A 13,120-nucleotide genomic window follows, 5' to 3' on the forward strand; every position below is an offset into this window, starting at 1 on the left:
AGCAATCCTCCCACCTTGGCCTCCCAAAGTGTTGGGATTACAGGCATGATCTAGCATGCCTGGGTATGTAATACTTTTAAAAAACTTTTTTTTTGCACCTAAAATTCAATTCGACAATTGACATCCCTGGTGTCTTCCCCTTGTTCATACCATCTTATATCTTCCTATTTCTATGCTGCCTGCCTCAGTCCCTAATATCCTGTTCAACTTCAAGTTAGTCCCTCCATGTGTAAATGTCTCCTCTACGGGAGAGCCGAGAAACAGGATCTACCACCGCAACCTACTCAGACACCTTCGCTGGCCCATGCCCCCAGCTGGAAGGCTAATCCCTTTTAGCGTAATAACTGACTCCTCAATTCTACCGTGTTGGCCTAAATTTTCCCCTATGCTGCCCTTGTCGGCCCAGCTCAAGTGCTACGTTCTCCAGCTGGTGGTTCCGACACCCCTGACAGAAAGACTGTCTCTCTGCTCTGCTGCCAAAACACCTGTGGGTCTCTGTGATCAATTCACATTGGACAGTGAATGTCTCCTTTACCCAAGCAAAGCTTCATGGGAGCAGGGTCCACGCTGCCTTAGTCACCACCGTATTCCCAGCGTGTTAGGAACTCAAATCTTCACTACAGCTCTTAACATTCTCTGCATGTTTGTTTGTTTATTTTGGAGACAGAGTCTTGCTGTGTTGTCCAGGCTGGAGTGCAGTGGTGCACTCTCAGCTCACTGCAACCTCTGCCTCCCGAGTTCAAGTGATTCACCTGCTTCAGCCTCCCAGGTAGCTGGAATTACAGGTACGCACCACTGTGCCCAGCTAATTTTTTAGTAGAGATGGGGTTTCACCATGTTGACCAGGATGGTCTAGAACTCCTGACCTCAGGTGATCCACTCGCCTTGGCCTCTCAAAGTGCTGGGATTACAGGTGTGAGCCACCGTGCCTGGCCAAAATGCTCTGAATATTTATAGAAAATGCCAAATGCACCATTTTTAGAGGCAGCATTAGACCCAACTCAACTGTTTATAGTCTAGTACAAAAGAGTATAGACATATATATATATTTTTTTTTCACACAGAGAGTTCCTTTAAGGAATATGTGCAAACTAAATGGTTTGAAATACGCTCAGAAGCAGGTTTGTAAAGGAAAGCTATGGTGAATCTCCAGTTTCAAGGTCTGAGAAGGGCCTGAGAAGTCATTCAGTCTTACCCCACATTTTACAGACCAGGAGACCGAGTTCCAGAAGGGAGAAGGGTGAACCTTGAGGCCACACAGCTATCGGGGGCTGAAACCTGATGCAGATCCCCCTAAATTCCAGTGTAGTACCGTTCTTTCCCCCTATATGCCCATTAACCTAATTTTAAAAAATAAAATGTAATCTGTGTACATCACACAAAGACATATATCAAAAAGAGAAGGTGGCTCATGCCTGTAATCCCAGTATTTTAGGGGGCTAAGGTTGGGGGACTGCTTGAACCCAGGAGTTCAAGACCATCCTGTGCAACACAGCAAGATCCATCTCTATCAAAAATACAAAAATTAGCCAGGCATGGTGGCATGCACCTGTAGTCCCAGCTACTCTGGAGGCTGAGGTGGGAGGATCATCTGAGCCTGGGAGGTTGAGGCTGCAGTGAGCTGTGATTGTGCCACTGCACTCCAGTCCGGGTGACAGAGTGAGACCATGTCTCAAAAAAAAAAAAAAGGAGGACTTCCATGTTTGTATGCACAATGACCAGCCCAACAGCTTGGCACATTGTACAGGATCAATCCAGAAATACTGTGCTGCCAGACAAACTGATCAATACCCCAGGCTTGGGGGCAAGAACTACCACAGTCAGAAGATTAAAAATGTCAAGGCACAAGTCAGACAACTGGCTTCCCAGGAGAAGGAGAAGCAGCCTGAAAGACAAAGCAAAAGCAGGAAAAAACCCACAACAGAATGAAACATTGGGAAGGAACCTAAATATACAAACCAAGCCCTATACAAATAACCGCACTGACGGCACATGCAAAATTTCACGATACAAAAAATAACACAAAAAGAGAATCAAGTTCTTGCCAGACATTTCTCTAAAGATGTGGCCAATAAGCATCTGAAGAGATGTCCAGAATTGAAGTCGTTCGGGAAATGCACCAAAACCACCGTGAGATACTACTTCATACCCACTAGGAGGACCGGGATTTTTTTCTTTTCTTTTTTTTTTGTAAAGGAAGGCCAAGCATGGTCACTCATGCCTGTAATACCAGCACTTTGGAAGGCAGATGTGGGCAGATCGCTTGAGCCCAGGAGTTTGAGACTAGCCTGGGTAACGTGGCAAAACCCAGTCTCTACAAAAAACACAAAAACACAGCTGGACGTGGTGGCACATGCCTGTAGTCCTACCTACCTTGGAGGCTGAGGTGGGAGGATCACTTGAGCTTGGAAGGTCGAGGCTGCAGTGAGCTGAGATCAAGCCATTGCACTCCAGCCTGGGCAAGAGAGTGAAATCCTGTCTCAGGAAAAAAAAAAAAAAAAAAAAGGCCAGGCGTGGTGGCTCATGCCTATAATCCCAGCACTTTGGGAGGCCGAGGCAGGTGGATCACAAGGTCAGGAGATCCAGACCATCCTGGCTAACGCGGTGAAACCCTGTCTCTAACTAAAAATACAAAATATTAGCTGGGCGTGGTGGCAGGTGTCTGTGGTCCCAGCTATGGGGCAGGCTGAAGCGGGAGAATGGCGTGAACCTGGGAGGTGGAGCTTGTAGTGAGCTGAGATCGCACCACTGCACTCCAGCCTGGGTGACAGAGTGAGACTCCGTCTCAAAAAAAATAAATAAATAAAAATAAAAATAAATAAATAAATAAAAAGGCGGGGAGAAATAACAAGTGGTTGACAAGGATGTCGACAAACTGGAACCTTCACACATTGCTAGTGGGAACACAAAATGGCACAGCTGCTACGGAAGACAGCTGGAAGCTCCTCAGCAAGTTAATCACAGAATTACCATAGGACCCGGGGAATTCTACTTTCAGATACAGACCCAAAAGAACTGACAGCAGGTGTTCAAACAAAAACTTGTACACAACGGTTCATAGCAGTACTATTCACAATAGCCAAAAGGTGGAAAGAACCCAAAGTCCTTCATCTGATGAATGGGCGAATAGAATGCGATCTGTCCACACAATGGAACATTATTCAGCCATCAAAAGGAGGGAAGCAACGATGCACGCCGCGACATGGACAGACCTTGAAAACACTGTGCTAAGTCAAAGACACCAGACACAAGAGGCCACAGATTTTAAGATTCCACGTGTATAAACATCCAGAAGGCGCAAGTCTACCAAGACAGAAGGAGATCAGAGGTTGCCAGGGATTGGGAGAGGGGAATGGGAATCGTCTGCTTAATGGGTTTCCTTTTGGAGGGATGAAAAAGTTCTGGAACTCGACAGTGGTGATGATTGCCTAACATTGGGAATGGAATGTACTTAATGCCACTGATTTGTGCACTTTAAAGTGGTAAATGTTATGTTCTATGTATTTGACTATAATAAAAAAGATAAACAGCATCAAGTCTTCACAGTGCTAGAGTCTCCGGCAACACCCAGTCCGAAGACACACGTTCATGCAGGGCTCTGCCATCCCCGTCCCACAAGGCAGAATGCTCTCCCCATATGGTCCTTTCCTGCCCATCCTGAAGGCACAGATTAGAAACCCAGCACCAACTTTCTTAAAATACTCTTGGTTTGCAAGATGAATGCTGCCAGTCTAGAAAGGGGACAAGGGCATTACGGACAGGGGCCGCTTCTCTGTGGGTTCCGCAGACAGAGGCTGTTGTTGCCACTGGCTGGACATAACCTGTGCAGAGGGCAGCGCCTCCGTGAACACAGGCTTTCCTATGGTGGCCAGGAGACCCCTAAGAGTGGAGCAGGGATGGCTGCAGTCTATCAGGGGCGGAGTTGCAAGGCCCTCTTCTCAGAGCACACAGGGAGCTAGGAAGCCACCAAGTGCAAAGGAAGGTGAAACGCAGCGATGGCCTTCACCGTCAAAGGAAAGAGCTCGAGTTCCGGGATGCTCCTAGGATTCCCCTGGCACCTCCCAAATGGCCTCTGTGCCACTGGCAGCTGTCCCACAACACTGCAGATAAGATGCACTTGAACTTCTAGTTCTAGAGGCTCCCCTGTTCTCAGCTCTGCTCTACCCAGGCCCTCCCTCTCTCCCCTTCAGGTTTCCAGGCTCCACTCCTGGAGTTATCTGAGATGATCTTCCAAATCAACACACAGTGCCAACTCTGGGCGCCTCGGGTGTCTGAGAACTTTGGAACCAAGGCCAGGTATCTCTTCAGCTGCTGATGAAGGCTTGCTTGATCTGGTTTTAATCAGTTTGGGCCATGTGGCTGTTATCTAGAAATGACTGTATGCTGGATGACCAGTCATGGCTCTGGGCACTGTAAGTGGTCAGTCTACAAATATTCCTGAATGAATTAACGAGCAAATCCCCCCCGTGACACCCCCTCCCCCGGCAACCACAGATTGAAACACGCTCAAACTTTCCTAAAAGCATCGCTCCTCTTTCCAGCTTTCACTCCACTATCACTCTAATTTTGGATTTCTGATTTCTAGTAATGCAGAAAATGTGTTACTTTTAAATCATCAGCATCTAAAATTTTCAAAGAAAGCTCATCTGAAGTGCTGTTACCAAGGGATATAATCCAATCGCATTAAAATGGCTATTACTAGTCTGGACAAGAAAACACACAAGATTCCATACATACGCTGTCAACTTTGGCAAGAAAGATTTTAGACAACTTCCATCCTTCCCACCCAATCCCAAGTCAATAGGGCATTTGTTTGTATTTCCACATTGGCTTCATGAACGAAAATACCTCCTCCACCTAGAAAAACAACCAGTAAAATTCAGACACAGAACTTGGAGGGCAAACTTTTTAGTGCATGCTGGGACACTTTTATGTAGTGTTTTTAAAAAATAACGTAGAAAAGTATTTTTAATAAAGTTTTCTCCTATGAGTATTTCCCTCAAGTTTCCACATATGCCTGGTTTGGTCTTTTGATACCTTTCAGAAATACAGATTTTTAAAAATGTTCTCCGTTAAAACTGGAGCCAGAAAGAACCTTCTTCCCACAGATCTGAACGTTTTACTCTGTTTAGGGTGGAAAAAGACACACACAGTCATTTTCCTTCACTCACTTTTAACTTTTCTGCTCTGCACGCACTAGGTTCTGGTAAAGAGTTAAAAGTTTTCTGAGGTTAGTTCCTGCGGTTAAGGAAAAAAACATACACCAAACAACTAGATGCTCAAATTTAGACTCCGTAAAACAATACTGGGAAACTTTCAAAGCCTTGGAGAAATACTGGAGTTTATTTTATTGCCTTTTGTTCAATTTCATCACACGGGTCCCATTTTCTCCTCTATTTTAGTTCCTCCCGCCGGCTGGGTTGGGCAGACCCTGCACATTCCCGCGTGATTCCAGGACCTGGGGGCCCGGGTGGAACAGGTGGCTCCGCCTGCCGTGTCGGACCCGCACCCTCTCCGCGAGGCCGCATGGGGGTCCCACAGCGCAAGGGATAGGGGTCCCGGGCAGGGGGACAGGCGTTGGGGACAGCGGGGACGCTCTGCGCCCAAGGCTGGGAAACCCGCCGCCACCCCTGCGCCCCCAGGACAGCCCCAGACTCGGAACCCAGCGCGCTTCCCGCCGCGCCCCGACTCAGAGGTCCCCGAGGAGGCAGCGACGCCCCGGGGTCAGGGTTCGGGCACCGGGTGGCCTCTGCGGCGGCGCCGGGCTCCCCTAGTCGGAGCGAGGAGCGCGCAAGGCAGGGTCCGGCGCCCCCTCTCTGCCCGACCCGCCGGCGTCCCAGCCAGACCCCAGTGCCGCCACCGCCGCCAGGACGCCCTCCCGTCGCTCCAGCCCTGCCAGGAGTCCTAGGGCCGCACTCACCTCGCGGGAGAGCCCTACTCCGGGACTCAGGTGTCCACGCCGCCAGCGACCCGGAGCCCTCACGCCGCCGCCCGACGGGCGCAGATTGTCTCTGGCCGCCCCGCCGCGCGCTCTCCCCCGTGCGCGCCCACCCGTGCGCGCTCCACCGGCCACCGCGCGCTCGCGCCGCCGGGACTTGCGATCCTCAGGCACGCACTGCGCGCCCCCGCGGCGCTTAAAGGGCCAGGCCCCGCCGCCCTGCGGGACCCCGCGGCCGCCTCCCGGGTGCCCTCGGTCAAGGTGTGAAGTTCGAGTTGGGGGACATCACCGTGAAAATCCCCAACCCCATCGCCGAGCGACCCAGGCGGAGAAAAGCAATAGGGATGTGTGTTTGAAACTTGCAAGAGATGGGACATTAATTTAACCTAATTTTTCTTGAGACAGGGTCTTGCTATGTTGCCCAGGCTGGAGTGCACGTTGTGCGATCTTGGCTTACTGCAACCTCAACCTCCCAAGCTCAAGTGATCCTCCCAGCTCAGCCTCCCAAGTAACTGGTAGCACAGGTGCATGCCACCACATCCAGCTAATTTTAAAATTTTTTGTAGAGATGGGTGGGGGGGGTCTCATTATATTGCCCAAGCAGGTCTCGAACTCCTGGGCTCAAGCGATCCTTTCACTTCAGCCTCCCAAAGTGCTGGGATTACAGGCCTGAGCCACTGCACTTGGCCTTTAATTTTTTCTTTTCTCTTTTATTATCATCAGCTTGGAGAGGCTATTTTATACTTAATAATGCTGACGCAATTTACTGCATACCTGTACCCTCAGACACAGCATTTAATGTGCATACACCAAATACATTATTTCATCTAATCCTTAAAATGTTTTTCTGGTTCTTAACCCCATTTTACAGAGCAGGAAAGCTGAGGTTCAGACAGCTGAAGAAACTCATGGGAGAATTTTTGACCCCATGGTTCATTGCATTTTCTTCTTCAGGCTATCACCGTGGAAATATCTCCCAAGGTTAATAGCTGGTTGTGGAAGTCTTTTGTAAGTTGATGGAAGTTAATGTTACTGGGTTTAATTCAGTAGGCAGGGAGAAAGCAAGGGTTATGGGGTTGTATTAATTGTAGGGTTTGTTATATACTCAAATGGCAAATGTTAAAACAATCTAGATTCCCAAAATGTTTGTGTTGACTCCCATTTTACAGAAAACTAAGAAGGAAGTGGTTGCACAGAATGACTGAGTCACTGGCCCCACTCAGGGTTGAGCCCCAATGCCTTAGTCCTGAGGTCATTTCTTTGCCCTCCCCAGGAAGAGATACCTGATTAAAGGGAAGAAAACTTTTCCTCTAATAACACATTGGCCTCACCTAACTCCCTGCATCTTTAATTAATGTTTACAAAGCACTTTAATCTACCCAACATGCTACTTAATTGGGTCAGTATTATTATCCTCTCTTTCTGAACAAAATCCAGGAGACAATCAACTCTGACAGTCCTTAATCCTCAGTGGATAATAAACCTAAGCTTTCTGGTATGTTCTTCTATGTTCCTTCTCACATTTTTGTCTCATGTTGTGTTAAATATGAACGCATTTGTCATGAAGTGACATAATAAATGGTAATATTAAGCACCTACCTATAGCTGACAGGTAATATGGCAGCTGCTGTCTTTAAGGAATTTATTGTATTTTATTTTTTGAGACAGGGCCTTATTCTGTTGCCCAGACTAGAGTGCAGTGGCGAGATTGTAGCTTACTGCAGCCTCCAACTCCTGGGCTGAAGTGATTCTCCTGCCTCAGCCTCCCAAGCTGGGACTACAGGCACGAACCATTATGCCTGGCTAATTTTTTCTTTTTCTTTTTGTAGAGATAGGGTCTCACTCCCACAGTAGTCTCAAACTTCTGGGCTCAAGCGATCCTCTCCCCTGGGCCGCTCAAACTGCTGGGATTAAAAGTATGAGCCACCACACCCGGCCCTTGAAGGAAATCAAGAGAAAAAAACTTCTTTTCCCTTGGTTTTGGTAAATGATAAATAATTTTGATAAATGTTGATAAATGCTTCCTAGAATTATTTTTCTTTTTATTATTATTCTTTTTGCTTGGTTAAACTTTTATGGTGCCTTTTTTCACAGGTGAAAAATGAGAAGGATGAGACTGAAGGATGATGGGGTTAGAAAGGAAGAAGGGGAAAAGAAAAAGGCAGAAAAATAGCAGAAAATGAACAAGGAAGAAAATGAGACTGAGAAGGCTTCAATCAACAGGCAGTTAGGGACGTGAGGCCAGCCCCTGCTAGCATGTCCTCAATCTTTATCAGAATCATGCTCAGGTGGCCCTCAGGTAGCCTGGCACAGACCTGGCCAGAAAGTTAACTCAGGCTGCCCTACCGCCCTGATGCTCCCCTGGCCTAGGCACCTTTGTGACAACTGAACACACAAAGGGACTAAAAAGTGAGAAAGGACAGTAAAGCCAGGTCAGAGGAAAAGAAATAGTTTACAGGGGAAATTTAAAGATGGTTATTTGGCCGGGCATGGTGGCTCATGCCTGTAATCCCATCACTTTGGAGAGGCCAAGGTAAGCGGATCGCCCAAGGTCAGGAGTTTGAGACCAGCCTGGCCAACACGGCGAAATCCCATCTCTATCAAAAATACAAAAATTAACTGGGCATGGTGGCACATGCCTGTAATACCAGCTCCTCAGGAGGCTGAGTTAGGAGAGTTGCTTGAACCCAGGAGGTGGAGGTTGCAGTGAGCTGAGATTTGCGCCACTGCACTCCAGACTAGGTGACAGGGACTGTCTCAAAAATAACTAAATAAAGATAGTTATTTGTGAAAGTACTTAGATAATGTCCATAGGAAAAGAAATGAATAAAGAAATATCTGGAGGGTCTTTGTACTGTTACAGTTTTAAAACCTATGAAAATTTTAAAATTTCACTGTAATGTCACTTGACTTTTTCATAAATGTTTTCTGAGGCTGGTCTTTGCTCAGAAAATCCTGATAATACATAACCCCCAAATATTAAAGAAATATTAATGAACTTTATATAGGTTAAAAATTTTAAAGTAAGCTAAAAAATAAGCGAGGTCTTTTTATGTTATAAAGGAGTATATTAATTACTGTATAAAATTGACTTCAGGGCCGGGTGCAGTGGCTCACACCTATAATCCCAGCACTTTGGGAGGCCCAGGCGGGCGGATCACGAGGTCAGGAGATCGAGACCATCCTGGCTAACATGGTGAAACCCCGTCTCTACTAAAAATACAAAAAATTAGCTGGGCGCGGTGGTGGGCGCCTATAGTCCCAGCTACTCCGGAGGCTGAGGCAGGAGAATGGTGTGAACCCAGGAGGCGCAGCTTGCAGTGAGCAGAGATTGCGCCACTGCACTCCAGCCTGGGCAACAGAGCGAGACTCCATCTCAAAAAAAAAAAAAAAAAAAATTGACTTCAGAAACTGTAATATATTGTAATATATATCATGACCACTAGAGGGAGGCAGGCAGGAAAGGAGAAAGAAAAGTAAGAAAATTTCATAACTTTACTAAAAAGTCAACAGCAGTTTGGATCTGACAAGGGAGATGTAAAAGACATGATTTGTTATTACCTTAAGCTGTTTATCCTTTTTGAGTCTCAGTTCCTCATCCATATAATGAGGCTATTAACACCTACCCTGTAAGACCAAAATAAAATTATTTTAAAGTGTATCTGAACAAATTGAACAAATAATAGGCGAGAAAAGTTAACAAAATTAAGAAAATGAAGAAAATATGGGAAATTGGCCCACTTATTATTGAAACATAGTCTAAGGCTATACTGATGAAATGTATCATAATAGAACAATATAACCCAGGAAAAGCTAGTGTACACTTTCATATGTGATAAAAGTCATCAAAAATAAATGAAAAAGAGATGGAGTCTCAATAAATGGAGGTAAGAAATGTAGTAATTTGAAAAGATAATCAAGTTAAGCCCTTACCTATCATTATATGCTGAAAGATGTTCTAGCTACATTACATAATTTTAAGGTTGAGCGGGGTATCTCGCGCCTGTAATCCCAGCACTTTGGGAGGCTGAGGCAGGAGGATTGCTTGAGCCCAGAAATTCAAGACCAGCTTGAGCAACATAGTGAGACCCCCGTCTCTACAAAAAATACAAAAATTAGCCAGTGTGGTAGTGCATGCCTGTAGTCTCAGCAACTCACAAGGCTGAGATGGGAGGATCACCTAAGCCTGAGGGGGTTGAGGCTGCAGTGAGCTGTGATCGCACCACTGCACTCCAGCTTGGAGATACAGAGGGACCCTGTCTCAAAAAAACAAAACAAAAAAAAAGAATTTTAAAGTTAGGGGAACATATAGGCAAATATTTATGTGATCTCAAGGTGAGCAAAGAAAAGAAATGGAATACTAAGAAAGGAAATGACCATTAGACTAGGTTGCATAAAATTTAAAAAATTCTGGTAACTAAAAATATTGCAAACAGAATCCTAAAAGACAAAAAAAAATCTGAAACGATAAAACTCTGCATAACAAATCCAAGAGTTAATTTCATCTTCAGGAGCACACATAGATTGATAAGAAAACGCTAATAACTCTGTGGGGAAATTTAAAGTGGTTAGTAATTAGCCATGTGTATATCTGTGTAAGTGTGGGTTATTATATTTTAAAGGGTTTTGGTTACCTAGTAATTTCAAAAATAAAAAATGTTAAATAATATACAATAGTTTCACCTTATAAATTAGAAAATATATTTTAGGTTCTAATATTCAATGCTGGCAGGAGTGCAAAGAAATGGGCAATTTTATTTATTTATTTATTTAGAGATGGAGTCTTGCTCTGTCACCCAGGCTGGAGTGCAATAGTGCCATCTCAGCTCACTACAACCTCGGCCTCCCAGGTTCAAGTGATTCTTCTGTCTCAGCCTCCCAAGTAGCTGGGACGACAGGCATGCACCACCACGCCCGGCTAATTTTTTGTATTTTTAGTAGAGATGGGGTTTCACCATGTTGGCTAGGCTGGTCTTGATCTCCTAACCTCAAGTGATCCGCCTGCCTCGGCCTCCCAAAGTGCTAGGATTACAGGTGTGAGCCACAATGCCTAGCCAATGGGCAATTTTATTTCTTTTTATTTATTTATTTTTAGATGGAGTCTTGCTCTGTCGCCCAGGCTGGAGAGCAGTGGCATGATCTTGGCTCACTGCAACCTCCGCCTCTCAAGTTCAAGCTATTCTCCTGCCTCAGCCTCCCGAGTAGCTGGGACTATAGGCACGTGCCACCACGCCTGGCTAATTTTTTGTATTTTTAGTAGAGACGGGGCTTTACCATGTTAGCTAGGATGGTTTCAATCTCCTGACCTCGTGATTCGCCCACCTTGGCCTCCCAAAGTGCTGGGATTACAGGCGTGAGCCACCGCGCCCGGCTCCAATGGGTAATTTTACATACAATTAGTGGGAACATAAGTTGATATAACTTTACTGAAAAGCAATTTTGTAAAATATTTCAAGAGCTTAAAATGTTTATGTTTTGACCCTATAATTCCATATCTAGGGCTTCTATGGAAAAAATAAAAAATGATCACAAAGATTTATGCATAAATATATATACACTGTCTCCATTTTCTTTTTTTTTTTTTTTTTTTTTTTTGAGGCGGAGTCTCGCTCTGTCGCCCGGACTGGAGTGCAGTGGCCGGATCTCAGCTCACTGCAAGCTCCGCCTCCCGGGTTTACGCCATTCTCCTGCCTCAGCCTCCCGAGTAGCTGGGACTACAGGCACCCGCCACCTCGCCCGGCTAGTTTTTGTATTTTTTTTAGTAGAGACGGGGTTTCACTGTGTTAGCCAGGATGGTCTCGATCTCCTGACCTCGTGATCCGCCCGTCTCGGCCTCCCAAAGTGCTGGGATTACAGGCTTGAGCCACCGCGCCCGGCCCCATTTTCTATACTATCAGGAAATTAGAGACAAACCAAAATATCCCAGATCAGGGAGAAGTTTAAATAAATATTATGCAGCTGTTAAAATGAGGAATTTTGGCCGGGCACGGTGGCTCACGCCTGTAATCCCAGCACTTTGGGAGGCTGAGGCGGGCCGATCACCTGAGGTCAGGAGTTCAAGCCCAGCCTGGCCAACATGGTGAAACCCCATCTCTGGTAAAAATACAAAATTTAGCCAGGTGTGGTGGCAGGTGCCTGTAGTCCCAGTTACTCAGGAGGCTGAGACAGGAAAATCTCTAGAACCTGGGAGGTGGAGGTTGCAGTGAGCTGAGATTGCACCACTGCACTCCAGTCTGGGCAACAGAGTGAAACTCTGTCGGAAAAAAAAAAAAAAAAAAAGGAATTTTTTATGAACTACAGGAAAAAACCTAAATGTATTATTAAGAGAGAAAAAAGAACATTATGAAATTGTATGTAAATTATTACTTCAGCTATGGAAAACGCATGTATATACAGAAAACCCAGACAGAAATATCTTAAAAGGATAACAGTCACTCTTTCTGGATGTAATTACATGTAATTCTTATTTATAGCATTGTGTATGTTTCAGATTTCCTATTGTGACGTCATATTCTTTCTGTTTTTCTTTTTTGACACAGTTTTGCTCTTGTTGCCCAGGCTGGCTGGCAATGGTGTGATCTCAGCTCACTGCAACCTCTGCCCCCTGGATTCCAGCAATTCTCCTGCCTCAGCCTCCCAAGTAGCCGGGATTACAGGCATGCACCACCACACCCAGCTAATTTTGTACGTTTAGTAGAGACAGGGTTTCACCATGTTGGTCAAGCTAGTCTTGAACTCCTGACCTCAGGTGATCTGTCCACCTTGGCCTCCCAAAGTGCTGGGATTATAGGCGTGAGCCACAACTCCAGCTTCATATTCTTTTTATAATGAACAAACACTAATATATTTCATTTTTTTAGATGAGACAATAAATGCCAGTGTGCACAACACAGAATCTGGCTTATAGCAAACTTTTTTTTTTTTTTTTTTTAGGCAAAGTCTCACTCTGTATCCCAAGCTGGAGTACAGTGGGGGGATCATGGCTCACTGCAGCCTCTGTCCCCTGGGCTTAGGTGGTCCTCCCACCTCAGTCTCCTGAACAGCTAGGATTACAGGCAAGTGGCACCATGCCCAGTCACAAACTTTCAATAAATATTTAGTAGGTGTATGGAAGGAAGAGGAGATTGATGCATCTCAGGGATAACTCATTAGTGAAGTTTCCTGATAAAAAAATAAAAATAA

General features: G+C 45.6%; 1 protein-coding gene across 1 annotated transcript in view; it reads right to left on the reverse strand.

Moving 5' to 3' along the window:
• The window catches only part of PROSER2 (proline and serine rich 2), a 51,262-nt gene extending 45,166 nt beyond the window's left edge, over positions 1–6,096 (reverse strand). The window contains exon 1 of the mRNA XM_033208956.1: positions 5,921–6,096. The gene's annotated coding sequence lies outside the window, so the exon portion shown is untranslated. The remainder of the gene's footprint in view (positions 1–5,920) is intronic.
• Between the last annotated feature and the right edge of the window lie 7,024 nt (positions 6,097–13,120).

The sequence above is a fragment of the Trachypithecus francoisi genome, unplaced genomic scaffold (genome assembly GCF_009764315.1).
Source record: "Trachypithecus francoisi isolate TF-2019V2 unplaced genomic scaffold, Tfra_2.0 Lachesis_group9, whole genome shotgun sequence".
NCBI classification, from domain to species: Eukaryota; Metazoa; Chordata; class Mammalia; order Primates; family Cercopithecidae; genus Trachypithecus; species Trachypithecus francoisi.